The sequence below is a fragment of the Pinus tabuliformis genome, chromosome Q (genome assembly GCF_031772625.1).
Source record: "Pinus tabuliformis cultivar Carrire ecotype Pingquan chromosome Q, CPIR1, whole genome shotgun sequence".
In the NCBI taxonomy this organism is placed as follows: Eukaryota; Viridiplantae; Streptophyta; class Pinopsida; order Pinales; family Pinaceae; genus Pinus; species Pinus tabuliformis.
The window spans coordinates 1,322,064,125-1,322,091,938 of NC_142296.1; positions in this window are offsets into that span (position 1 = coordinate 1,322,064,125).

Consider the following 27,814-nt stretch of genomic DNA (forward strand, 5'->3'; position numbering starts at 1 on the left):
TGCTTCATCATATATTCAAGACTTTTTCCATGCCTTTGCCTAATGATCTTCTTCTCCTTTTATAGTCTTAGGCCTTACTCAATACCATGGTCCAAAACCATTGAGAACCAATACTAGGGACCCAATACCTGGGTTCAACACTTCGGACGCAATACCAAGGACCAAGACCATAGGTCTAAATACCACAGACCAAAAATAAGCTTTCCCACATGTATGTGCTTTTCCGTGAATGAAAGTGCGTGCATACGCATACGCAAATTTTGATCAGAAATACTGCGTGTATACTCGTCTTTGTATATAGAGAACCTGCGTGTATACCCTACTTGGTATATAGAAAACCTGCATATATACACGACTTGGTACATAGTGAACCTGCGTATAACCTGTGTATACCCTACTTGGTATATAGTGAACCTGTGTATATACTTTGAACTTGCATATATACTCTTCTTTCTTCATTCTTTGTAGTCTGATCATCAAATCTTTGCTATTGATCTGTTGCACTATGATCTATCATCTGTGTGAGTTGCCATCAAGGACAACACTTGTATCATAATGCCAACAATCTCCCCCTTTGGACTTGATGGCAAAGCTAACTTGTCATACTGAGAACTGTCATCTGATTCCTTTGAGCTGCCCTGCATCCCATGTATTCTATCACATCTGATATCTCTTTTGTAGATTCATCTAGTTATATATGAGTGAGTTGCTTCTTCTACGAGTGGGTTGCCATCAAGTACAACACATGCATCATAATGCCAACACCAAATCACACTTTTGGGGGAGAAAAGTGCAATTTATGCTTCTTGACTCTCGGTTGGCAAGTCTCGAAAAAATTTGTTGTCTTTGTCACAGCTGGTTCCTGTGACCTACAGAAATGACCAGAAAACTTGTGGAAGTTAGAAATTTGACTAATCTAGGGTTAGAATGCTAGTAACAAAATTAAGAGATTGAAAAAGAAAAACCCTAAGATGAAAACTGAAGGTCACCCACATTTATGAATCAGAATTAAAAACACAGTGGAGTTGCCAATTTGATAGCGACAATAAGAAATTCCCATATGGAGTTGTCAATTTGTTAGCGACAATTAGAAAATCCCCAGTGGAGTCGCCAATTTGTTGTTGTCTTTTGTTCTTGAGATTTACGAAAAAAACCACTTTAGGCTATGGATCAAAAACAACCCTAACAATATAAATGGCTGCTAAACATTGTAGACCTACAACGAATGATAGAAACAAAACCTGGCAGAGCCCTGATCTATGCCACAATCATAGTTAAACAACAAAATGGAATAGTAAAATAAACGTGAATAACTCCAATAATCCAATGGAAACCCGATATATATAAAGAATATATTTTATTAAACAACAGCTGTGAAGGGAACAAATAATGTTACCAGTCCCCCTCTATGGGATGGGTTCTTGACTATCCTCAAATGTCTTCAGCTTTTGTAGAGTCTCTCTCCTATATAACGTGTAAAACCGAACAAACAAAATGTTTGAGCTTAATGAGAACTCAAATGGAAAAGAAGGTGGTGTGCGACAGTGGTAATAATCAGAAGTGCAACAGTGAGTGCAAGGAGGAAAATAATCAAAAGTGAGGAATGAATGGAAAACCCTCTTATTTATAACAATATATTAGGTTATCCTCGGATAATGAGAAATAATAAAATATTATTAACCCCATTCTAGAATTAACCATTTCGAATGTTTTATTATATTTGGTTTGGAGGGAAAAAAGTATTTAAACTTTTATTTATAAATAAAAATAAATAAATGATTTATTTATCATCTCAAGAAATATGGTTAAGGAATAATAAACAAATAATGATGTATTTAAGTATTCCTACGAGATTTGGTCAAACTTGACAAGGAATAATAACTAATTAGTGATTAATTAATTATTCCTAGAAAAAAATACGATAATTAATGATTTATCTATTTATTTCTCATAACTTGGTCAAATGTGACAAGGAATATTAATTAAAAAATGGTTTAATTAATTATTCCTAGAAGATAATTAAAATAATAGTGATTTATTTAATTACTCTTCATGGGTTTAATTATAAATGACTTAACAAATGTGGTTTATTAAGTAATTTCTCACAATGAAATCAATTTTACTATGGTAAAATTGACCCTACATGGTGTACTTCGATCCATATAGTAAATTATGGCTAGATGATCAATTTCTTGTGATAACACATGTCCCCAGCAAGGTCAGGGTATAAGAGTTAGGGCTCAAAATGGTTTAACCTTTGCAAGGCCAGCCTCGCAAACCCCAAAGACCTTCCATGGCAGAAGAAAAGAAAAATAAGGGAGGAGGATATCCTTTCAAAATATTGCTCGAAGAATCCCTCGAGCGATAGAGGAACACAATGATGGATAATTTTTCCCATATCCTTCAACAGCTACCCACAGGTGACACATCTTCATCCAATAGCCACTCTGGAGGTGCCACTTCCTTTAAGTACAAGTCAACTTTGACATTTCCATATTTGAAGGAAAAATAGATGCAAAAGCCATAGATAGATCGATAAATATATTAGAAGGATATTTTTTGTTCTCATTATTTTTCCAATCGGAAAAATATTACATTTTCACTCCTCAAAGTTGCCCCCAATGTCAAGGATTGTTGGGAAACTTACTGTGAACAAAAGGATGAGAGGGAGCCCTGAATTTTTATAGTCACACCCACATGGAATTATTTTTGAGATGCAATCAAGGAGCTGTATTACCCTTTCAAGAGCTATGAAGATAAATACATAAAGTGGACCATGCTACGATAGAGAAGGGACTGAGACATGCTAGAGTTCACAAATATTTTTTATACCCTTCACATGAAGTTTGGTATCAAGGATTCTGAGTGGAATTTGGTACTCAAGTACCATGACTATCTACACAATTACGTCTAGGATGATATGGAGTTCCTCGACATCTCCTCCCTTGGCGACACCCATTGATACGCTCTCAAGATCGAGCAAAAATTTAAACAAAAGAAGTGAGAATTTGGATCTACGAATCTGAAGCAAGGGAAAGGTGCCCCCAAAATGCAAAACAAAGGAAAAATCCAAGACGATGTGACTCAGGACAACTCACCGAAGCTCTAGGCAAATAAAAACACCATAAAGACAAAGAAGGACACAGGGAAATGGTGTGAGTTACAACACAAGTGAGTGTTAAACCAAGTAGTCATTAGTGGCCAATTTTAAGGCTTTCGACTTAGATGCATGCTCCGACTCTAAGTCATAACCTGATAAGTGGAATGAAAAATGGAATTAGATTATTGATGTAGATCATATTGCCACGGTTTCCACCACCAAGAACTAAAATAATAAACCCGAAGATCCAGAGGAGGGGGAGTGGCTCTTCTACTCACAAATTTGGGTGAAGGGTTCTCCACTGCAGCTCATTGTTGACAGCAGAAGACAAAAGAAGAGGTCGTGAAGTAGTTGGGCCTACCGACCACACCACACCCGCAACCATACACCATCGGATGGCTTCACCAAGAATGAGATATCCAGGTCAACCAATAGTTCTTCCTTCCCTACAACATCAAGCCCTTCATAGATGAGGTATAGTGTGATGTTTATCCTCGTGAAGTTGGTGATGTATTATTATGCCACCCATACTTGTGGAAGCGTCATGCTATGTATGAGTCTAAGATGTGCAGTGTTATTATTTCTTTGGTCAATAATTTATACAGGATACTAGCGGTAGCACTACCTACCACCATCTCTTTGATCTTTGCAAAGAAATTCATTAAGATCATTTCCTAGACAAGGAAATTTTTCTTCCTTATGATTTTCCCTTAGGGAAAGAAGAAGACTCTGGCCACATCCACAACCTCCAGAAAGGGATCCTCAAAATAGAATCAAAAAATGAAAAAGATAGTGGAGGAGTACAGGGACATATTCACCTCACCCTCAGGGGTACCCCTGCACATTCAGGTCAAGCACTCCATCGATTTGACCCCTGGTGTGCCGCTACCAAATAGGCCAATCTACTGACACTTTGTTATGTAGAATGATGAAATTAAGAGGTAGATTCAGGATCTATTGTAGAAAGGGATAATCGGGCCATGTTCATTGCCTTGTGGGAGCCCGATCACGTTAGTAAAGAATAAGGATGATATATGGAGACTTTGTATTGAATATAGAGTGCTAAATAAGATCATTGTTTGGAATAGGTATCCAATCCCATGGATTAATGACCTTTTGGATGATCTCAAGGGGGATAAATATTTTAACAATATTTATTTGAAGTCCAACTATCACCAGGTGTCAATCGAACCCTCCGATGTGTGGAAGACTTCCTTAAAATCCAAGGAGGACCTTTTCAAATGGCTATCCATTCCTTTCAGGTTGACGAATTCCCCAGCAACCTTCATGAGGTTGATGGACCACATCTTGTGGCCCTTGACCAACTCCTTCATGGTAGTGTACCTAAACGACATCCTGATCTTTAGTCAGAATTGGGAGGAGCACATACACCATATTCGACAGGTCCTCTGAACCCTACGACAACACAATTTGTGTGAAAATTTGGAGAAATGCATGTTTTGTATGACCCATGTTCAATATCTGGGGAGATTATTCATGAGCAGGGTGTGCGTGTGTACCTAACCAAGATTCAAGTTATTTGGGATTGGCCAGCACCAACCACAATAAAAGAGCTTCGCAACTTTCTAGGTCTTGCTAATTTCTCATATCACTTGGGATTCTCTCATATCACTTGGACTTTAAGTCAAGTCACTTGGACTTTGAGTCAATTCACCAAGGGTGGAGTGAAACAAAAGTTATTTTGGTCTGAATATCAATAGAAGGCATTTGTCGAGGTGAAGAATCACCTCTGCTATGCACTAGTTCTCACATTACCAGACCTACAACAACCATTTGAAATTGAGACAAACACTTTTGACTATGCTATTGGTGAAGTTATTATCCAATAGGGGAATCCAGTGGCATATCATAGTGAGACACTTTCAGATACAGTCTGAAAGTGTCCCACTTATGAAAAATATTTCATTTTGCAAGCATGCCGACAATGGAAGAATTACATTATGTGGAAGGAAATAATCTTCCACACAAACCACCGACCCTTGTAGTTCATACAGATGTAAGGAAAGTGTTGAAAATGCAGCAAGAAAATCTTAGTTTGACTTTGCCTTGGTCAAACTAGAGAAAATTTGAATTTCTATTTCAACAGAAATATTGGAGGTAGTTAATTGAGGTGACATGGAACTTGTCACTCTATTAACTCAATTAATTTGAATTGGGGAAGCTTGAGTTTAGGTTAGTATGATTGATTTCTAATTTGTAGAAATCTATTTCAATTAATTTGAGTTATTTTCAGTTTACCTAGTTCTAACTGTCAAAAGAACTAGTGGAGGTCAAGTTGTGGAAGCAGAACTTCATCCACACTCAATGATCAACCAGTTAACTTATCAATCAACCCAAAATAATTTTTGCATGCAAAGAATTCAAGTTACCCAGTTGAGATGGAGATTCCAAGATAGTGTACTATCAGTTGTAGCATATTCCAATGTGTATAGGTGGTGCATGTGGTCAGAGGAAGGACCTAAGGTAATTGTGCAATTGAATAGTGGGAAATTCCAAAATCATAGGGTCTAATTTCCTAGAGGAAAAACGCAAGGAAATAGGAGCTTGGAGGGCTTTAAATTAGATTTTTTTGGCCAAATTCAGTCAGTTAGGCATAGGGATAGACTATACACTTGCATGGTGTGCTCCAGCTTGAGAAAGCATATGTATTTAATCTCTATTCTCTTATTAATGCAGTATAGATAGTAAGGGGTTTTGAGCAGTTTCTTTCCCCTAGATAAGTATTTGTGCATGTGTGATGTTTCCTTTTGCATGCCTATGATTTGTGTTCTAGATGGTGAATTAACTTCTGCATATCAGTAGAGTAGCTTAAAGTTTTGTGATTCAGTAAATTTAAAGAGAAATTTTAAATCTACACATTAATTTATATATGGAATTAGAGTTGTAAACATTGTAGAGAAGATATTTCGAAGTTGTCGTTGCAGGAGGTTTGAATTTGAAGATCATTGTTGCGGGTTTTCTTTAAGACTAAGAGGATGTCTTTCAATGGACTCACACTACAATATGACTTCAAAGGAACCTCAAACATTGTTGCATCTAAGGACCGCATGGAGGCAGTATTGGATGACAATGGGCTGCTGGAATACAACAAGACGGATGTAGTAAAACCCCAAGCATCTGAAGCCCAAAATATTTCTCAGTAGAAGAAATATGTGGCCAACAAGGGGAGAATCATATTAGAGGGAATACAAGATCATATTTTCTCGAATCTACACAGAAAAGATACATCGTTCACGATGTGGAAAGCACTGACATAAGTGTTCGAGAATAGAAGTGAACACGGGAAGCTGGCACTCAAGGACAAGATTCAAAGTATGAATATGTGAAATAATGACACAATTCCACAGTATATAAGCAAGTTTACATAGTGTCTTAATGAAATTGGCGGGGTTGGTGTTAATGTCCCTAAAGAAGACTTGGTAACTCTAGCCCTTCTAGGACTTCCCAAGAGTTGGCATAGCTATCAAGATTCGGTAAATGGTAGGGAGAAACTACCAAAATGGGAGCGCTTATGGTCCGACCTAGTACAAGAGGAAATAAGGTGGAATACCAAATACAAGAATTCATCTAAGGGAAAGGATGAGTAGAAAAATGCCTTGGCTAGAAAGGAAAAGAAATGAAAAGGGAAGAAATCCCAATCAAAAGTAGAATCTAGTCAAGGTGGCAAGAAGAAAGATTTGTCTAGAATCAATTTATTTCATTGTCATGAATTCAGGCACTATGCCATGAATTTTACAAACAAGAAGAACTCATGAGTAGTAGCAACTGAAGCCTTGGATTCATAGTTTGAGCTTGAGTTCACTCTCATTTCATGCATGGCCAACACAGTGATGGGAAGCATGTGGTACCTGGATAACGGTTCTTCATTCCATATGATGGGGAATAGAGATTTTTTTAGTGATTTGGAGGTGAAATATCTCTATATGCACATCAAGATGGGATATGATGGAAGGTATAATGCGATCAATATTGGTACACTCATTATTGGCTTAGTGGGGCCTGACCCAGGTTCGGAAGTGATTTAGCAAAGCAAATCCCGGTACTACTCGCCCTTTTAGCAATAGTCTGTGGAGCGCGGACTAACGTCTCACCCAAAGTAGTATGGAAGGGTGCTAGAACCAAGTTTTCGCACCGTGGGATGTCTGATATGAGGTGATTGGAACGTGGTCCAACCTTATCACTTACTCTGCTACGCGCACCTGCGGGTACCCCACGCCCTGTGATATTGTCTTTGCATAGTTCTAGCCACAACGTGACCCATGTTATTTACCCACATCTTCCTTAATTAGTCTCCATTAGCTGATTACTTAGATTAAATTCCCATATAAGCATTCATATGAGTATTCATCAAGTGCGCGTAGTAAATAAACAGAGTAAAAGTAATGAATAACATCAACATAAAGATTCCAACACAGATGCGCAGAATAAACTTCCCTTTATTATCTTTCACTCCCAAGTACAGACCTGACTCTGCCTTGTGCACTCAGTTATAGGGGTCCGTGCACTCAATTGTGGACTCTACTAGGCCTCTGCACACTCAGCTGCAGAGCCTCTTCCTACCACTATGACCTAGTACACTTCAGATTCCTCTCTATGCTCTAACCATGCCTTCGCATTTATATCTTCTACTTCGCTTCCAAAAAATATCTTTACAGTTAGAGCCTCACTCTATTTATACAAACCCATGGTCCGTGGACCATGGGTAGGCCGACACAAATTTACATTAAATTAAAATATTTTAGGGCAGACAACCTTATGACTTGATTGTACACTTTGTGCTTCGCGCCCGTATTTCACGGAGTTCTACACCATCTTTGACCAAAACATGGGCTTTGAGCCCCAAAACCTGTTGTGGGGGATCCCATGCCCAACAGGCCCCCAACACAATCATTGTGACTCGTCCCGAGTCACTTCGTTGGTGCGGCGATCTTTGCGTGGAGTCCATCCAGCAGGTCTCGCACAGCTTGGGTGTCCGCAACACACTGTTCCGCTGTCTGCTGTACTTGCTGCACATGTATCTCTGAACCTTCGGGAGCATGGTCACATTCTTTTCTAACCGCATAAATTCCTTGCATTTGTGCCAGCTTTCCTTCAATGGTAGCTATAACTGTGAAAGGTTCATCGATCCACGGCTGGATGCGCACTTTAAGCAAGGCTTCTTTTTGTCGCACGGTGTCTAACTGGTCCTTCAGTGCCTTTTCCTACTGCAACTTAGCAAGTTGTTGAGTAAGGACAACCATCTACACGATCCCTCAGGCATTGCCATACTCCTACTGCAACTCGTGCGCCTCTATCTCTAGGCACTGTAGGTTTGGATCTTCCTGTAGGTATGTAAGCATGGTTAGTGCTTGATCCAACAGCTCGATGTAGTCCTGTACCGCTTGGCCAATTTTCTCTAACCCAGTTTGGATAGCGCGAGCACATTACTCTCTGACTTCTGGGGGCATGGAGGGCTGCATCTTCAACTGTAGCTCGATGATCTACAGGTTCAACTCTAACTGAACATTCGTCGTTTCCTCCTTGGCCTCACGGACTCCCGCTGCAAATCGATGGACTCGATCTGCTGCTGGTAGCTCTGCCAGCACAGCCAACTCTGGGACGTTCCTACACGCATCCTCTACTGCCTGCTCCAGTCTGTGAGCCTACGCAACCAACTCATCATGTTGGAGGCTGAGCTGATCCATGTTGATTTTCTGCTTGTTCAAGACCTGGATCGTGCGGCCTTCCCTAGCGTGGAGCTCTGCAATGACCCCATCCTGTAACTGGTACAGGGTTTCACGCGGTAGGGCTACCAAGTTTAAGTTGACACCTTTCATGCTGCTCATCATAGCCCAGTCAACCTCACTTGCTGCTGCTAGAGTGCCTTCGGGAAACACGAAAGGGTTGTCCCTATGGGTGTACAATGTCTATTCAGCCTATGTGGTTCTTGCTGCGACGTACGGATCCATTGTACCTGTAAGCCTTGTAGTTGTGCATTGAGTGCCCCCAACGCAGTGTTCTGCTCCATCCTCATTTCCTGGAGCACGTCCTTTGTGACCTCACAAACTGTTTCGCCGATGTCAAATAGATCACCTTTTCTGAGCATGATTAGGTCAACGGATGTCTTTATCGCCTTCACCTTCTTCCTAGGAGTTGTTTTCTAAGGGACACATGGCCACTTGAGTTGGGTCAATGCTGAACCAAGGTCCGCGTGCTCTTTTGTCCTGTTCACTTCCCCGGTTTGCTGCCTCGTGGACATCTCCTAGCCCTCCTCGGGCTCTTCTGTTAGCGCTATTGTGGTTTCTGTAGTCTGCACCACTACTGCTACATCAACTATCTTCTGCTGTGCGGACACTTCTTGTTCCTGGCACCTCTTTTTAGCTAGCTACGCGATGCGTAGCTTGGTGATCTTCTTCCTTTGCTGAGCTGCGGCCTTATCCATTCCTACCAAGTCTAGGGTGCGCCATTCCGGAGGCCATGACTCCATCACTGCGAAGATCTCATCATCCGTTGCGATGAATGGAAGCTTCACCCATTTTTGTAGTGGATCCTTGTGCACCCATATATACAGGTTATGCCTATCCACCTTGAACTCTACCGAACTCTACAAGCTATTATAAATCATGGGAGACAAGCGCGGCCTTCGATTGATCCACATTTTGATGCTCACCTCCATGAACACCCAGAACACCTTCGTCTCGTGAATCCTCTTTGTGCCTTTTGTAGCCCAGAGCGATGTGTACCTCACGACTTTGGGTAGATCATGCTCAATACTTAGAAACTGGTTGTCCTCCGGCAGTTCCCCTGCAACCAACAAGATGGATAAGAGCAACCACACATAATGGAAGATCTTACCCTGCTCCTAAGCCTCCTTGCAGTTCGACAGAAACTCCTCACAGAGGAATTGTACCCAATTGAACTGTACCTCGTCCATGCACTGCTCTGCTATTGAAATCACAGATGCTAGTACTTCTTCGGCGCGACATTTCCTCATCAGCTTACCGGCCAGCTGCTGGGTGGCTATGCACAACCCTTTGTCCTTAATGATTGCGATCACGTAACCCCGCTTTTTCTTCTCCAGTTTATGCTTGGCCTTCATAGCTTCAACGAGGGTCAGGTCACTGCTTTTTCCTGCTATGGCTGCGAGGTCATGTCCTTTGAAGGGCAGTCAGAAATTCTGTGAATTAGGTCGGTTGTGATGGGAATAGGCTCCTCCAACTAGAGATACCCATCATGCACCAGACACAGCAATTGCCTGATGATGAAAACATTGATGGGTGCGCAGTGGTAGTGGGGTATCCATCGCAGATGGAGTAACTAGCCTTCTCCACACTGTGCAACCATTTTGGCATCTCCAAAACTGTAACAGGCCCCTTTGAATTCTACTTCATTAAACTCTCTGTGGCCAGGTGTGGAACTTCTTGCTGTCTGAAATGTCCCAATCTTTGAACTTCATGGTAGGTACTCATCCCAAAGGCAGACCTTCAAACCTTATACCGTCAAGGAGGAGCGGGGTCTAGATCACACTCTTCATGGCCTCCAGGTCTTTCGGTATCTTGGCTTTCCCTTTCCATGGGAGGATGTACGTGGGTAACTTTGTTGCGGAAGGCATTGGTGAGACATCCTCCTCCACATCATCTTGTGCCTCAATTTGAGCAACTAGAGCTTGCAAGTCTTCCTCCTCTTCATTGGATTCGACAGTGATGGTTTTGCCTTTTTCTTTCATTGACAATTTTCCGAACCATGGGTTTCTTGGGGATACGCAGACTGATCTCATCGTCTGCTTATCTTTCTTCGACTGCGGTGTTCGTGGTGATTTTGCAAATTCTGGCACAATTGCCACCTATCCGGGCTCCTCATGGGCCATATGGGGCTCCACAGTATCTTCGGCGAATCGCACTCTTGTTCTGGCAACAGTCATCATGTCTACAATCAAAGGTGGTAAGAGTACACGGCGTTCACGGCTCTGTAATGGCTCAATTCTCAAACAACCAAGCGTTGCCTCATGGATAACCCTGGGGATTTTATAGAATGTTTTGAATTTGAATTCAACCATTCCCCCCACGTGCAGATGGCCGTCCTTACTCAACGACTCACCAAACTGCAGCAAGCAAGGGCACTGAAGGACCAGTTAGACACCGTGTGACAAAAAGAAGCCTTGCTTAAAGCACACATCCAACTGTGGATCAATGAAGCTTTCAAAATTATAGCTACCATTGAAGGAAAGCTAGCACAAATGCAGGGACTTTATGCAATTAGATAGGAATGTGACCTTGCTCATGAAGGTTCATAGATATGCATGCAGAAAGTATAGCAGACAGCAGAACAGTGTGTCATTGACACCCAAGCTACGCGAGACCTACTGGATGGACTCCACGCAAAGATCGCCGCACCAACGGAGTGACTTGGGACAAGTCACGATGATTGTGTTGGTGTTATATACCTAGGGGGGATAATATGGGGTACCAAGGGAGGTACCCAAGGTAATAATGTAATAATGGGATGGGACATAGTAATAAATAAGGTGGTTAACCCATATCATGTAAGGGACCACAAGTAGTTAATAATAATGTAATGGGCCCATGGTATTAGTTTGATGGTATGAGGGAACCATGGTAATGACCCATGGTATTGTATGTATGAGGCCTATATAGAGGCTAGAGACTCCACATGGAAGGAATATAGTCAAGGATTATTGTATGAACATGCATATGGCTTGTGGAGTGCTCTCCTTCCTTAAGGAGTGAATGTATGGTGTTGCCCTACCTTAAGGTTTTGATCAATAAAGAAGCATTTCTATATATTTCTATCTTGTTATTCTTGGGTTATTTCTATTATCATTATATTTTTGGGTTAGATCTACAACAAGTGGTATCAGAGCTATAACAAGTGGTATCAGAGCACTTTCTTGGGCACAAAAGTGGAGAATAACCTAGCTCTGATACCACTTGTTGTAGATCTAACCCAAAAATATAATGATAATAGAAATAACCCAAGAATAACAAGATAGAAATAGATAGAAATGCTTCTTTATTGATCAAACCCTTAAGGTAGGGCAACACCATACATTCACTCCTTAAGGAAGGAGAGCACTCCACAAGCCATATGCTTGTTCATACAATAATCCTTGACTATATTCCTTCCATGTGGAGTCTCTAGCCTCTATATAGGCCTCATACATACAATACCATGGGTCATTACCATGGTTCCCTCATACCATCAAACTAATACCATGGGCCCATTACATTATTATTAACTACTTGTGGTCTCTTACATGATATGGGTTAACCACCTTATTTATTACTATGGCCCATCCCATTATTACATTATTACCTTGGGTACCTCCCTTGGTACCCCATATTATCCCCCCTAGGTATATAACAGTTGGGGGCCTGTTAGGCATGGGATCCCTCGCAATAGGTTTTGAGGCTTAAAGCCCGAGTTTTGGTCAATTGTATTGTAAGACTCCGCGAAGTGTGGGCACGAAGCGTGAAAGTCTAGGATAAGTCATAGGGTTGTTCGCCCTAAGAATTGTAAAATAATGTAAAGTTGTGTTGGCCTACCCATTGTCCGCGGACCATGGGATTGTATAAATAGAGTGAGGCTCTAAGTGTAAAAGGTAATGAATAATAGAGAGAATAGCAAAGGCATGGTAAGAGCATAGAGTGAAAGTTGAGGTTTATTAGGTCATAGTGGTAGGAAGAGGCATTGTAGCTGAGTGTGCAAATGCATAGTAGAGTCCGCAGCTGAGTGCACGGACCCCTGCAGCTGAGTGCGCAAGGCAGAGTCGAGTCTATACTTGGGATTGAAAGATAATAAAGAGAATTTTATTCTGAGCATCTGTTATGGAATCTTTATGTTGATGTTATACAATACTTTTACTTTTTTTATTTATTGTGCGCACTTGATGAATACTTGTATGAATGATTATATGTGAATTTAATCTAAGTAATCAGCTAATGAAGACTAATTAAGGAATACTTGGGTAAATAACACGGGTCGCGTTGCGGCTAGAACTGTGCAAAGGTAGTATCACAGGGTGTGGGGTACCTGCAAGTGCGCATAGCATAGTAAGTGTGAAGGTTGGACCGAGTACTAATCACCTCATATCAGATATCCCCAGGGTGCGGAAACTTGGTTCTAGCACCCTCCCATACTACTTCAGGTGAGACCTCAGTTCGTGCTCCATGAACTATTGCTGAAAGGGCCAATAGTACCGGGATTTGCTTGGCTAAATCACTTCTGAACCTGGGTCAGGCCCACTAATGCCTTCTTGGCGGTAGATCGTCCCAAATCTAACTCTTAATTTGTGTCTTAATTGCCTGCCACCCACTCCTCTTTGCCTTAAATTGGACATCTTGTCATGAATAGTGACACCAACATTCACCTCCTAGCCTACCCACACGGCAGCGCAACCCCCTATGCGCAGGTGCGACCCTTGTGACATACTAATCCTGTGCGTACCCTCTTGATCGCGCAGCTCCCACACAGACTCTTTTATAGTCCCGTGCTCTCTTGCAACTACTTGGAGCACTGAGACTGTGCTCCCTACGAATATTCAGGTGGTTGCACCACCTGTGTGAGGCTTCAATTTACCTTCCAGCCTAGTCCATGGGCACTCCTCAATTATCCTCGCGACAGTCAGTGTCGCACGTTCTTTTTGGTGCGGTGCACTCCCCTAGTTACTTTGTCTATTAAGGTGCAGTCATAGCCATGGTAGCAGAGTCACAAATGGTTGGCGACAATCGTCTAATGCCGTAGTATGGCTGCCCATATCTTTTCCTGTCATTCTTATTTTATCAATGTGACATGCTTGTGCGATTTCGTTTTCCAGTTTTTTGATCTCCACGTCCATGAAAAGGCTTTTCTTCCTCAGTCGTACCCGATCTTCTTCGAGTTTGCAAAGATTAAGGTTCCCTCACCGCATGGCTTCCTGAATCTGTATATGTTTGTCCTCGCATAGCTACATAATTCCTTCATCCTGGTCCTCATGTATTGTCCCAACTATGAGAGTTATTGCATGAGGATTCCTTTCCTCCAAAATTTTGGTCTCGACTTGGATCTTCAGTTTCGGAATCATCTCCGTGCTCAGGTTTTTGCACATGGCCCTATAGGCCCATCGAACCGCTGGTACGCGTAGGTCCCAATCAGTTCGTCTTGCCTGGTGAACCCCGCTCAAGACTCTGCATACCTTCTTGAATACTTCTATGTGGAACGCTTGTGGTGCGTGTCGCCCTTCCTGTTGCTGTGTCCTGTTCCAATTTTCGATCCTGAATTTGGGGTGTGTTTGTGTGGACTCCACAGCACATGTTTGTACCCATCAAGATAGGTGAGCATGCAAGTTGTTTTGTCCTTGCTAACGGACTTTTTTTCAAAGCTGGGGGCTCCCAAATCATAGGCGCATCATCCTTATATATCCGTGCTAGTCCTTAAAATTTCCTTGATGTGTATCCCACCATCGTGTGGGTGTTGTGCACAGTGCCCATTTCAACACATCGAACTGCTGCAGTTCCAATACTGCGCTTTCAAATTTTCTTAGGAATTCATCCATCACTATCAATTCATCATATGTCGGTAGCTCTCTTGCCTCAGTTGTTATGCATCGCAGAAATCTAATCATCATGTTGCAATTCAGCATTGTCACCTCTTGCAACTGATTCTTCCAGTGCTCTACTTCTTCGTCTGAATCCAAAGTGCAAGAGCTTTCGCACTCCCACGAGATCCTCCCATCTGTAGTCATATTCACCCAATCTTGGTCTCGCGTAGTTATCTTGTAAATACAATCAAGATCATTTTCACTTTCATTGTCATGCACTAGTTCAGTGTAGCACGCTCCTTCAGCTGGGTCCAGTGGGACTACTACACATAGAAACTTTTTCTCGAAGATCATTTTGCGCTTCTTCAGTTGATGACTCTATTCATATCAGTGGCCTAGTCTACTCCTAATAATGTTATATAGGGATTGTTGTCATCAACAATCTCTATTACTTCAAAATCTGCTTGCACGCTCACACCTTCAATATCAACTGTTACCCCTTTCAACCTCCCCATGGGCAAAATCTTATGTTGGTTCGCCATTGTTGGCCAAATAAATCGATCTTGCAGACAAGGCTGATCTCCCTAGTATCAAAAGATATCTAGCAACAAGCAGGACAAGCAAATCTACCTTTCTCTAAACGTATTGCGATTCATTAATAAAAACTATAGAGGTGTTTAGGCCCTACCTTAAGTCCAACGCTAGTTTGTAGCAGCCAACCTTCAACTGTCTGAAAGAGTTTCCTTTTGAGAACCTGCAAACACAAACAAGCACACATCAAATAACACTTGCATAGCTAATATCATAAATCATATTCATTGTGGTGATCAAGGAATCCACAAAATAAACTATAAAACACAGCTTATTGAGAAAAATAAACTTATTTGTATTAACTTTGAAATAGAAGAATCTTACAACCTTTGGTGCCTTGATGTTGTACAAGCTCTTCCCAGGGTCCGAAATAGGAATCTCCTCTACTTTGAAAAGCCTTACACTCTTCCAAATGAGAACAAAGAGGTATGTAATCTCTCCTCACAAAAGCTCAATTAGGAAGACTAAGTTCTAGCAGCATTTCACCTCAAAAATATTCAGCTTTCAACCTCCCAGTAACCAGCCTAATGCTTCATTTTATAGTGCAAAGGAAGGAGGTTACAGGTCCACCGATGAAGAGATAGAGTCCTCCTTCAAAGGGATAAGCTCCTCACATCAAGGGGTTAGCTCCTTAAGGTATGGGATGCATGAACCTTAAAGAAGCGAACTTGCCACCTCAAGATTCCTTCCAGAAGCTTCTAGAAATGACTCAAAGTGATTTCTTAAGAATATACTTGCGCCTTTTTGACTTTTACAGGGGTCCGCACCCATAACACAGAGATAGAGCGTCATGTGTGCAAGAGACATGACCATTAGGTGCGGGGCCGCAGGTAATGCTAAGAGAAAGTGTGGAAGCAGAGTTTTATAGACTTTTGAGGGCTTTCCCTTATTTTCAAGGCTTGATAGGAAGCACTGAGGCTTAAGACTTATAAAGGAGGAAAGTATGAGTGGTAATGGACTCACACAGATTGCAGAATATCAAAGCGACAATTTTTAGTGCAACAGATTGCCCCCTAAAGTGCGAAGTCTGTAACAGATGAAAATGAAGTCTTTCATGTATCAAGGGTGAAGTACTTTATCATTTCAAGGATCATCCTATGGACACCCTAGTCAGAACCTGTAAAAACATTCAAGCAAAATATATATATATATATGTGTGTGTGTGTGTGTGTGTGTGTGTGTGAACATATCATCGCTGAGGTAGGCATTCCCATACTCAGATCAAAACTGACTAGAAAACTAACTAAACTGCTCTGATACAGGAATGATTTTGTAATACATCACGAGTATAGACATATGTAGACACAGTATGGGCGCAACCATCTGTTTATGAATAATCCACTGTATAATGAATAACAAAATTCCTCGCAGCCTAGATGGTAGAAACTAGATCCAGGGTCTTGATTTCTGCTTCCTGAACTAGTACGATTTTATCCATGTGAATGAAAGTGTCGAAGTCGAACATGGTAGAAACCACTTGATTACCAGTCAATGATGTGAATTGTTAACAAGTGTGAGAGAAACCACCAGTAATGTCAATGGTTCTCAAAGTACTCAATACAATCCATGAAATGTGAATAAATGAGCTGATGTCGAACATGTCAATGATGCAAATGAGCTGAAGGTCAATGATGCAACCTGTCGTCGAAGGCGAGAAACCTACCATTAGGGCATGCAGATTCCAAGGTACTAATAATTTCTAGATCATCTTTCTAGATAATGAGCTGATGTCGATAGAAAGCGTTCTATCGTAGGCAAGCCCACAACACGAAATCATAGATCAAGTTTTGAAGAAATATATTTGGCAAGGACTAACTCAGGGATGGTCAAAATGGATGACAGATATTTTGCAGATGAATGGTTTATTTAAACTGACCTCTTGAACACATAACGACACTGCAGATGGTTTAGTGACAATTGACCCAAAGCTAATACCCATAAACTGGTTGAAGACTTTCAATATGGTTTGATTAACTGTTAGGCAAAGGATTTCCCAACCCAAGTGAACAAAAAGTGTCGTGTTCAAGAGTGGTTAACTGCTCTTCTAAAACAAAGTGTAACAAACAAGTTCATTTTTTTCTCTTTTCCCCCACCATTTCTGGCAAGTACCTCTTTATTTTTGACAAGCTTGAGGAGATAACATTTGCTTGTTTATAAGCTCATCCTTTGGATGAGTCCAACTTAGTTTAAAATTCGAACCCTAAGAAGGAGTAGTTCGTTCCTGTTTAAATTGAACAGGTCCTTTACTGTTAAATTTTAACGAGTCTAGTATAGGAAAAACTCGGTGTTTTTCAATTTTAGGGAGTTGGAAGAAAAACTTAAGGAAACTCCATGGGTGTCCTTTTTCATAAATTTGTGTCCCCGAAGCCTGAAAAAGTATAAAATAATACTTGAGAGAAACGCTTGACCATTAAAAGGAGTACTTTTCATAATTAGTGGCTATGATCTGAAAAAGTAAAAAAGTGATCGAAGACACGTCATTTTATAACCAATATCGAACTTGAAATGACAAAAATCCGGTGATCTTTTCATGTTTATACGGTCAGAAAAGAGTTGTAAGTGGACCGCCTTTTTTAATTATGTTTAACGAGTTAAAAAGGAAAAACTCGGCAATCTTTTCATATTTTACAAGTCAGAAAAGAGCTTAAAGAGGACTCCAATGTTTTGCTCTTTCTTAAATTTTGGAAGAGTCCGAAAAAGTGAAAAAGTATGCTCTTTGTTGAAAATGATCAATTTTCCCGGAAAATCCAATATTCTGCACAATAACTCAAAACATTACTCATACCTGTTTAAGATAAATAAAAATGCATCAAAAAGTTACCTTTTTAAAGTGAAAAATAAATAAATTAAAAATTCATTTATTCAAAAAAGCTTATAAAAAGGGCTTTTGTAAATTCATTTTTACCATTTGATTTCAGAGTGAGAAGTGAGAGATTTTGGGTAAGAAACTTCCTGTGAAGATTGCAGAAAATCCGTCCATTGGAATTGAAAACCGTCAACTCCAGGTAATCCACATCATCCTTATCTTGCATTTCAACTGTTTACATTTCGTTTTTAGGCTTCCATTTTTATTTTTAAGGGAAAAATTAGTTTATAAATCCGCTCGCGGGGGTCCGCAGGTGCAACATGCGGACTCTGCAGACCCCGACTTTTTTTACAAAGGAAAAATTCGTGGGTCCACACCTGTTGCTTACAACACATGTGGACCTATGCACTGTCTATAACTAGCGGGTGCAGACCCTGCGAAATGGATTTTAAAATTTCAAATTTCTCCATTTCTACCCAAAAATTTTCAAACTAAATTGTTCTAATACATCTTTTTTTTGCAATGTAGGACATACAAAATGCTTATTTGGTGGGAACGCAAGCATGAGGATGTGGACCTCGCTGCAATAAATCATCAACCCACATTGGATGCATTGAGAGCATGCAGACTATTCAAATTCTGGGCCATACCAGGCATGAGAGCCCAAGTAGACTTTATGCAATCGCTGGTAGACAGGTGGAACATAGAGGAGCAATGTTTCATAATTGGTGGCCATCGGCTCGAAATTGAGCTAGAGGACATATATTTTTTGAATAGTTTTCCCAAGAGAGGTGAATGATTAGCTCTTTTCGGGACTAGTCCAGGTGGCCAGTCTATCACTAGTCTCCAATTATATTTTTGCAATGATCAAACAAAGGACAAATAGATCGATATCAAAACTATCACCCGTCCTGAACTTAAGGTTATTGCGTTCACTGTCACCAGACTATGTGGGAGTGTAGCATTTCATGTAGCTACCAGATCCCAAATGTGAATGGAAGTAGACTGTTATCGAGGTACCATCTTCAACTGGTGCGAAGCTGTGTTGGCGAATGTAAAAGGCCAACTAACTAGAGCAAAGAACGAACAACTAAAAAAATTTGGATATGGTTTCCTGGTCGTGAGCTTTGGTCTAGAGAGGGTACCTATGCTGGTCCCACAACAGCTTTCTGTTGAGGCTGGTCTTCCTCGAGAGCCTAGGATAATGCGTTGGGTTGCAGTGATGGCCCGTCATCCTGAGGAGGGTTTAGAGGTTGTTCGATTTCTACCTGAGTATTTTCGTTGGTTGAGGAACCAATTTTTTGTGATCCAGGATTTTCCATATGTTGGGATGCATTATCGCAGTAATCCAGGCATGACTCTTCCACCAGGAGAGCAGTGGGATGATTCAGGTAAAATCATTTTCAACACTTTCTAAGTTTTCTAATTTTTTTGTATTTTTTTTAAATCGTCCAAAACTGATAACAAAAAGTTTTAAATGCAGATGTGGGTCCATGACGACAAGCTGCTCTCTAGCCTTATGAGAGGAGAAACCCAATTGTAGCAGTACCGACCCCACAGGACCAATCTATAGAGACCTTGACCGAATTGGAGAATCATCTAGAGCGTTTGACAACAGATATTCCAGAGACTGGCATAGATGATATTCCACTTAGGTTATAGCGATATGTGATTGGGGTCCCAGGACCTTTTAGGAGGTTCCTTCATAGGGTGGCTCAAGCAGTGGTTTCTTATCGTGATCATCACCAAGGATAGGATGATCGCTTTTGTAGACTCATACGAAATTTTTTCCTTTTTGTATGATCATTTTTGCCAATCATAAGGTGTTTTTCAACCTATGGTTGAAGACGATGTATATTTGACACACTTCTATGCTATGATATATCACTATTACTGGCTATCTTGTGTAACATGTTATGGAATGTTTTTAAATTTACTGTTTTGGTTATTGCAAATGTCTATTTATCATACGAGAAGAAATTGCATCTGCTAATGTATTTAAATATCTTGGAATATGCTGATATTCAATGTAATCAAATTCACGTTCCAAGAGATGAACTTTCAAGAATGATCTTAATAACACTGGATTTCTAATGGCATAAACCCTGTTAAGCTATAGTACAATGAGTTTAGAATCTAACCTAACAATCAAACTCTGAATCCCAAATGAGATGGATTCAGATAATAACTCAATCACTGCACTATACTCTGCAATGTTATTCGTTGTTTGACCGAGGCTTACCCCATGCATAGATACTAACTCATCAGAGGGTGAATAGATAACCCAAGCTGCGGAAGAAATGTTTCGTGTACTACGACAAGCACCATCAGCAAAACCAATTTATGTTTGAAGAGACATCAACATCTGCAATATCAAGAGTAAAATCAAGATAAGCAGGAATAATGATAAAATCACTCTCTAAACTAGGCACACATTTCTAATATAAAACACACTAGCTAGAAAGAAAACTAATCTAACAAAAATCTCCACACCAAAATTTAAGCATAATGTCTCTTCAGATAAAGCCCATTTCGGGGTTTACCCAAAGAGACACCGTCAAAATCTACCAATTCATAGGCCCCTTTTGCCAGCTTTCGCTTAACAATATAAGGACCATGCCACATAGGTACAAATTTTCCAGCCCCTAGCTTATCGTTTGCTTGATTGTATAGTAAAACCAGGTCTCCTTCCGAAAAATTACAAGGTGTAACATTTCGGTCGTACTAAGCTTTTATTCATTTCACATGAGTTTCGATTACTAATGCAGCATCATGTTGATTCTCATCTAGCTGAGCTAAGTACAACAAAAATTTTCCTCTTCGGAAGTGGCTGGGAGTAATTCTATGGCTATTTGCAATGACGGAATTTCGCATTCAATGGGTAACACTGCTTCCAAACCGCAAACCAGTTGAAAAGGAGTGAAACCAATTGATGTTTTTACTAAGGTTCGATATGCCCAAAGTGCTAAAAATAACATGTTATGCCAATTCAATCTATGAATACCAATGATTCCTCAGATCATAGTGACTAGAACCTTATTGATAGCTTCAACCAAACCATTAGCCTGTGCGTAATATGGACTAGAACTATCGTGACGCAAGCCAAGTTGATCTGTAAGTTCAGTCATCATGATGTTTCGAAAATGACTCCCATGATCAGTAATAATAGCTTGAGGAACACCGAATCTATCAATTATATAATTGAAAATGAAAGTTGCAGCAGTTTTGCCATCTGCCGAAAATGTAGGCATCGCCTCGGCCCACTTAGTAAAATAATCTACCGCTAGGATGATATACGCATGCCCCCTGGCCGAGTGAGGGTTACATGTAATAAAGTCGATACCCCACTTTGCGAAAGGACCGACAACAATTATAGGGTGGAGAGGAGCGAGTGGAGCATGCATCTTACGATCAAAGATTTGACAATTGTGGCATTTTCGGATTGCATAGATACAATCTTTGAATAAGGATGACCAGAAATATCCAGCGCGCAATATCTTTTGGGTTGTGGCATACCCAGACATATGACCACCACATGCTCCAGAGTGACAGTCGTTTAGAACCTTTTCAGCTTCTTCATGAGTTAGACAACGTCGGAAAACAGAATCCGCCCCACGACGATAGAGTGTATCTCCAATAATATTGTATTGTTGGGATTGGAAACGTATTTTCCATCACTGAGATCATGAGATTTCAGGCCGAAAGGATTGGGTTTGGAGATAAAAAATAATATCTCCATACCATGGATCAAGAGTACTGATAAGAAATAAGGATTCATCCACAATGGGTTCTTCCGCCACAGTTTCAATATCAGTACGCGAGAAATCACACAACAGTTTCGCAAAAACCAAAGATTTCTTTGCCTTGGATTTTTCAAATTCCAAGTCAAATTCTTGCAGGATAACCATCCATTTGGAATACTTGCCCCCTAGCAATTTTTTGGTCAAGATATAGTTCATAGGGTTACAGTAAAAAATTATCGTGGTTTTGCATAATAATATGTAGTGATGAAATCTTTGGACGGCTTGAACAGCCGCCAAGGCCAATTTCTCCACATGCGAATATTTAAGCTCAGTCAGATTCAGAGTTCGACTAAGATGGTAAATCACATGTTCACTGTTGAATTCATCTTCCTCAACTAAAACCATCTCAATGGTGGAATGAGAAGCGGCGAGGTACAAAATGTAATCCTAGTTGTAGTTGGGAGGATGCAATAACGGTGCATGGGTCAACGCGTAAGTGCATCAAAAGATTTGTCAGCTATCTCATCCCAAAAGAATGGAGTATTCTGTTTCAACAACCTGGTAAAACCTTTCCTTATCTCGGCGTAGTTAGGAATGAAACGACGTAAAAAGTTTTCTTTCCCTTGCAAACTTTGGAGTTGGCGAAGAGTCGAAGGAGGAGATAATTTGATGATAGCTTCAACCTTCGAGGGATCGACACGAATGCTAGTTTTTGAAATGACAAATCGCAGTAAATGACCCGTTTCTACACAGAATACACACTTGTGTGGATTCATCCTAATTCGATAATGCCTACATCTCATAAAGATAGCTCATAAATGAGTGAGATGATTGGCTCTACGTAATGAATGGGTAGGTAAATCATCAAGATAAGGCTTCACAATGTGCTTGATGTCATGAAATGCGTAAGACATAGCCCTTTGAAAAGTTGCTCCTGCATTCTTCAATCCAAAAGGTAATTTGCAATAAGCAAATGTCCCCCATGGACAAATGAAAGTTGTTTTAGGTTGATCAGCAAGGAGTATGTTGATTTGATTGTAACCGGAAAAACCATTCATAAAGGAGAACATTTCACTGCCAGCACAATCATCAATAATTTGATCGATATAGGGGGTTGGATAATTGTCTTTAGGACAAGCTCGATTAATATCCCTATAATCGATACATATTCTTATCGTTCCTTGATTTTTGTTAACAGGAACAATATTTGATACCTAATCCGTTAAGGGAATTGGATAAATGAAACCTGCACAAAGTAATTTCTCAACTTCAGCTTTAATAGCAGCAGCTTTTTGCGGGTGTATTTGACGCAAACGTTGACGGATAGGTTTAGCATCTGGGTAATTTTTAATTTCATGGACAACAATTGATGGATTGATTCCTGACATTTCTTCATATGACCAAGCAAACACATCATGGAATTCTTGAAATGGGGCTTTATAAGTTTGGATTTCATCTTCCGTACAAGAAGCACCTATATGAATGTTTTCAATAATTCCGGGTTTAACTGAAATGTCAATAGGAACCGTTCGAGAGATATTTCCCAAATTTAACTCAGAATCAGGATGTTGCAATGGATTCTGTGGTCCTTTGACATAGTCAGTGGTAAAAATAGATGAAAAATCATTTTCAAAATGATCAAGCTCAGGTAAAAACGAAGATTGATGACGAAGATCTTCCCATGGTAAATCATCAACAGACAAAAGTTCACGAATCTATTCATCAGTATGAACAGGGTCAGAAAATGTTGTTGAAGCTGAGGTTGATATTGAAAGTGATTCCCCATTGACCACATTCATTGGATCATTTTTGGTTAAACAAGAGTCAGAAAACAACTATATATTCTGATATGCAATTTCAAAGGGACTCAAAGGCATCGCGTTACCAAATGAATCCAACTCAGAATCGGAAGGTACAATCCAAGGATCATCAAAAGCAATAGTGTTCGATGAAATCATATGGATAGTTGCAATCGATACGTTAGGAGGAGGGAAAGAAAAAGTTCCCAGTAAACTAGAGTCTTTAATTAAACCTACCCCAACATCCTTGTAAGGGATAGTTGTTTTACTGACATGCTGAATACTATCTGAAGAGGTTGGGTCGGATGAAAAATAAGTTAGCTGGTCTATCGTAACGATCTTTCCATTATGAGGAAACTTGATAAGCCGAAATACCGATGAAACAATAGTAGTCATAGCATAAGACCAACTGCGACCCAAGAGAAGGTTGTAATTTAGAGGGGCATCAACCACTTCCACATCTAGATTTAAAGTTTTTCCTTTAACCCCTATAGGTAAATCTTGCAAAATGCCATAAGGATGGAACCCTCAGCCATCAAAAGCCTTTATAATCGTCGGGGACTGATTGAGTGTCAGAGAACCAAGTGATCTCCAACAATGGATCGACATAATACACATAGAAGCTCCCTCATCAATCACAGTCTGAAAGCAAGGTCTGTTTTTTACTAATACTGGAATTTGGAAAGCCATTTGATGAGGTAGGCGAGGTTTACTATTCTCTAGATCAAATATTATTAGGTTCGAATCCTGAATATCAACAACTCCTATAGCCGATAATAGTAATTCACGCTGTGCTGGGCATGATTGCAGCACCTCCAAAGCCGACATTGCTGAAGGGGAAATAGCTAAGTCTTCAACATTGTCATAATTCTGAGTAGCTCTCACATGTGGATTGAAAGTTGACTTCCAAAGTATACCTTTAGCAGGCGGTTTGATTACTAAGTCAGGGTTAGGTTTCTCAATCTGTAGCAAATCAGAACTAGAAGGAGTTGAAGTTGATGGGTTTGAATTAGAAGATTCTGCTTCTTTACCACCAACAAGATTTTTACTACCATAATCTTGTGATCGCGTCACAATCCTGACATGAGACATCATCATAATGGGTTCTTCTGAGGCATTTGAGGAAGAACCAATCATCTTACTATCTTGGCTAGGAAAAGGATCCTTCAAGACAACAGGCATTTGAGAACCTTTGACGATTTTCGAAACCTCAGCTCAATGTGGGTAGTCTCTTGTAAAATTCTCCTCGTCACAAATGAGACAAGGATAGCGAGGTTTACGTTTCTCATCAGTAGATTCATTTTTATCTTATTTCTCTTTTGAGTTTTGTTTATTTTTCTTCTTCCCCTTATTTTTACCACCGGATTTTGATTTGGCCGTAGATGATTCTACGACATGGATATCGGTACGAATTTTAGCGGAAGAGTCTCCTATCAGGGAATCTGGTAAAGTTATAATAGGAGAATAATTCTTTGAAGATTTCTTCTTTCTTTTGGTGCTAATTGAACCAATCATACCATCAATGGCATGAGACCCTAAAGGAGTTGCAGTTATTTGATTATGTTTCGTAAGATTGGGGATTTTTTCATGTAAAGTACCTAACTGCGTATAAACGAGGTCAAGGTACTGAGCCTGAGAAATTACTTTCTCTTTAGTAACAACTCCTACCTTAGCTACATCTTCAGTTATTTTAGATGATAATGATTTTACGAACCATTATGCTAAAATCTGATCCGGAATAAAAAATTTCACTAAACATCGTCTATGTCGCCATTCATGAATATGATCAGAAATATATGTGGGCGTGGATTGTTTTAATGAAGTTAACAATTCCGTGCCATTGTCATCTCTGATAGGCAACTAAAAATGAGTTAAGAAAGAAGTAGCTAACTGACTAAAATTATAAAAAGAGGCTCGTGGTGACTCAATGTACCATTTGGCAACAAGATCAATCAGAGTTCGTTGAAAAAGACATAAGCGAATTGAATCATCAATAATGGAATTAGATGCACACCAGAGGTGATAAGTCATCACATGATTTGACGGATCTTCTCCTGACTTACCCTCGAACTTCGGGATATCACTAGGAAAATTATTAGGCATTGGCGGCCAATACGGAAGATAGTAAATTGGATCATTCGTAAGGCGCAACAAATCAGGTAAGTCCAAAGTTGCAATAAAAGGTAACTGATGGTTAGTGTCTCGAAAAACTTGGGTAACAAGAACAGCCGCAGGAGGAGGATATCCAGGATAACCTGGAATTGGATTTGCATTAGGAATATTATAACCTCCTAGAAACCAGGATTAACTGGACCAAACTAGGGTTGTTGAGGTTGCTGATAAGTATATCTAGGGTACGGTTGATACTAATAAACTGGGTTCTGTATAGTAGGACTGAATTGATACTGTCCCTGGTACGGTTGATAAGTGAATTGCGGTTAACTTGTGACAACTGTACTTGGACCAGCTGTCCTGCAGGCATCTGGACCGAAGTCTTAACTATGGGTCCTAACTGTGGTAAAGAGGCCTGAGGAGTTTGCATTGATGCAGGGGTAGTAGAAACCGGAGCTGTTGATACTCCAGAAACAGGTGTGGTAGGTTGAACAGAAGCTGCAGTAGTTGCAGCAACAGTTTGAGGAAGAGTTCAAGGAAAATTAGGCCAGGTTGCTGAACTGAACCCGGTGCAGAAGTTTGAACAATAGGTTGGACAAGTTGCTAGGTTGGACAAAAAACCAAAGGTTTTCCAGGTTGTTAGGTTGGACCAGAAACCAAAGGTTGTCTAGGTTGACTTGATAACTGCACATTATGTTGCATGTATGTTGAGTTTGAGATGGATCCCACACCATGTTCATTCCGGGGTATGGACCCATAAAAGGTTGAGCATATTGAGGACCATAACCGAGTTGAGCATAGGGCTGATAATTGAGAGGTACATTTCTAGCTCCTTGTACAAATGGTTGACCAGAAGGTGGTTGGAAACCTTGAGTTGGGTTGATAACCTTGAGGCATGTACTGAAACTGGGGTTGACCTTGAGGTATATATTGATACTGGGGTTGACCTTGAGGTATGTATTGAGTCTAGGGTTGACCTTGAGGTATGTACTGTCCTGACGGTATGTACTGTCCTTGAGGTTGCCCCCCAGGCAGTAACTGACTACCTTGAGGTTCCCCCTAGGTCATAATTGACTACCTTGAGGTTGCCCTCTAGGCGGTAACTGACTACCTTGGGGTTGCGGATTTGGAATAGTACCAAACATCATAAGAATTTATTCTACGCTCAACACTTGAGTTCCATTATTAGAAGTTGATATCTCATGTTCAATTGGTTGAGGAGATGCTCCTGAAAAAGTACCAGTGAGTGATTGATACCCCAAAGGAACCGAAGGACCGCCATATAAAAATGTTTTCGGTGATTGGGAAAACATAGATGACTGTCTTGACATATTCAATGGAGGATAATAACCTCCGGGTGTTGGATGAAAAGGAATTCGAGGTGGTGAAAAACTAATACCCGGGTTTTCTAAAAAGTTTTTCAATGATACGTACCAAGCGTCACTCCTAAAAGGACTGTAGAAAATTGATTCAAGCTCCCTAAGTTCTAAAGTTGGTTGATTTTCAAGGAGAGTTATATCTTCATCCAGACTAACAAGTTCTTCAATAGAAATGAATCCAGAAGGAAGATTTTGGGTAATGATACTTCCTACCCTGGGTGAACCAGGACCACTGGAAGTTGGAGAAGCAAATCCTAAAGATGGATAGCAGCAGGTTCAGTTTCAGGATCAGAAATTTCAGGGTCTTCAACTAATTCACTGGTAGGAGAAATACTACCAGTAACTTCGGAAAATGAAATTGGTTCATAAATATACTCTATTGCTTGAACTTGATAATCAGGATGAACAATTAAAGATGACTCTTCGGCTTCTGGTGACCCAACTCTACTGTCACTAGGTGATACAAGAGCTCATAGCCCTTCAAGTTGGCTTGGTGTATACTTGGGAGGTTGCCCCCGAAGTCTACGAGATTGTCTCAGTAATTCAGCCACGATTAAATATTTAATTACCCACACGCAAACAAAGAAAATACCAATAAAACCACCTAAAGTCTCTAAAGAACCAAAAAATTGAATCACAAGCCTAAAAAAAATCTAAGAGTTCAAACCACACACAAAAAGTAACTTTCCATACCGAAAACACTAGTTGGTGATGAAATCCAACGTCGTAGAATTCAATACAGAAAGGG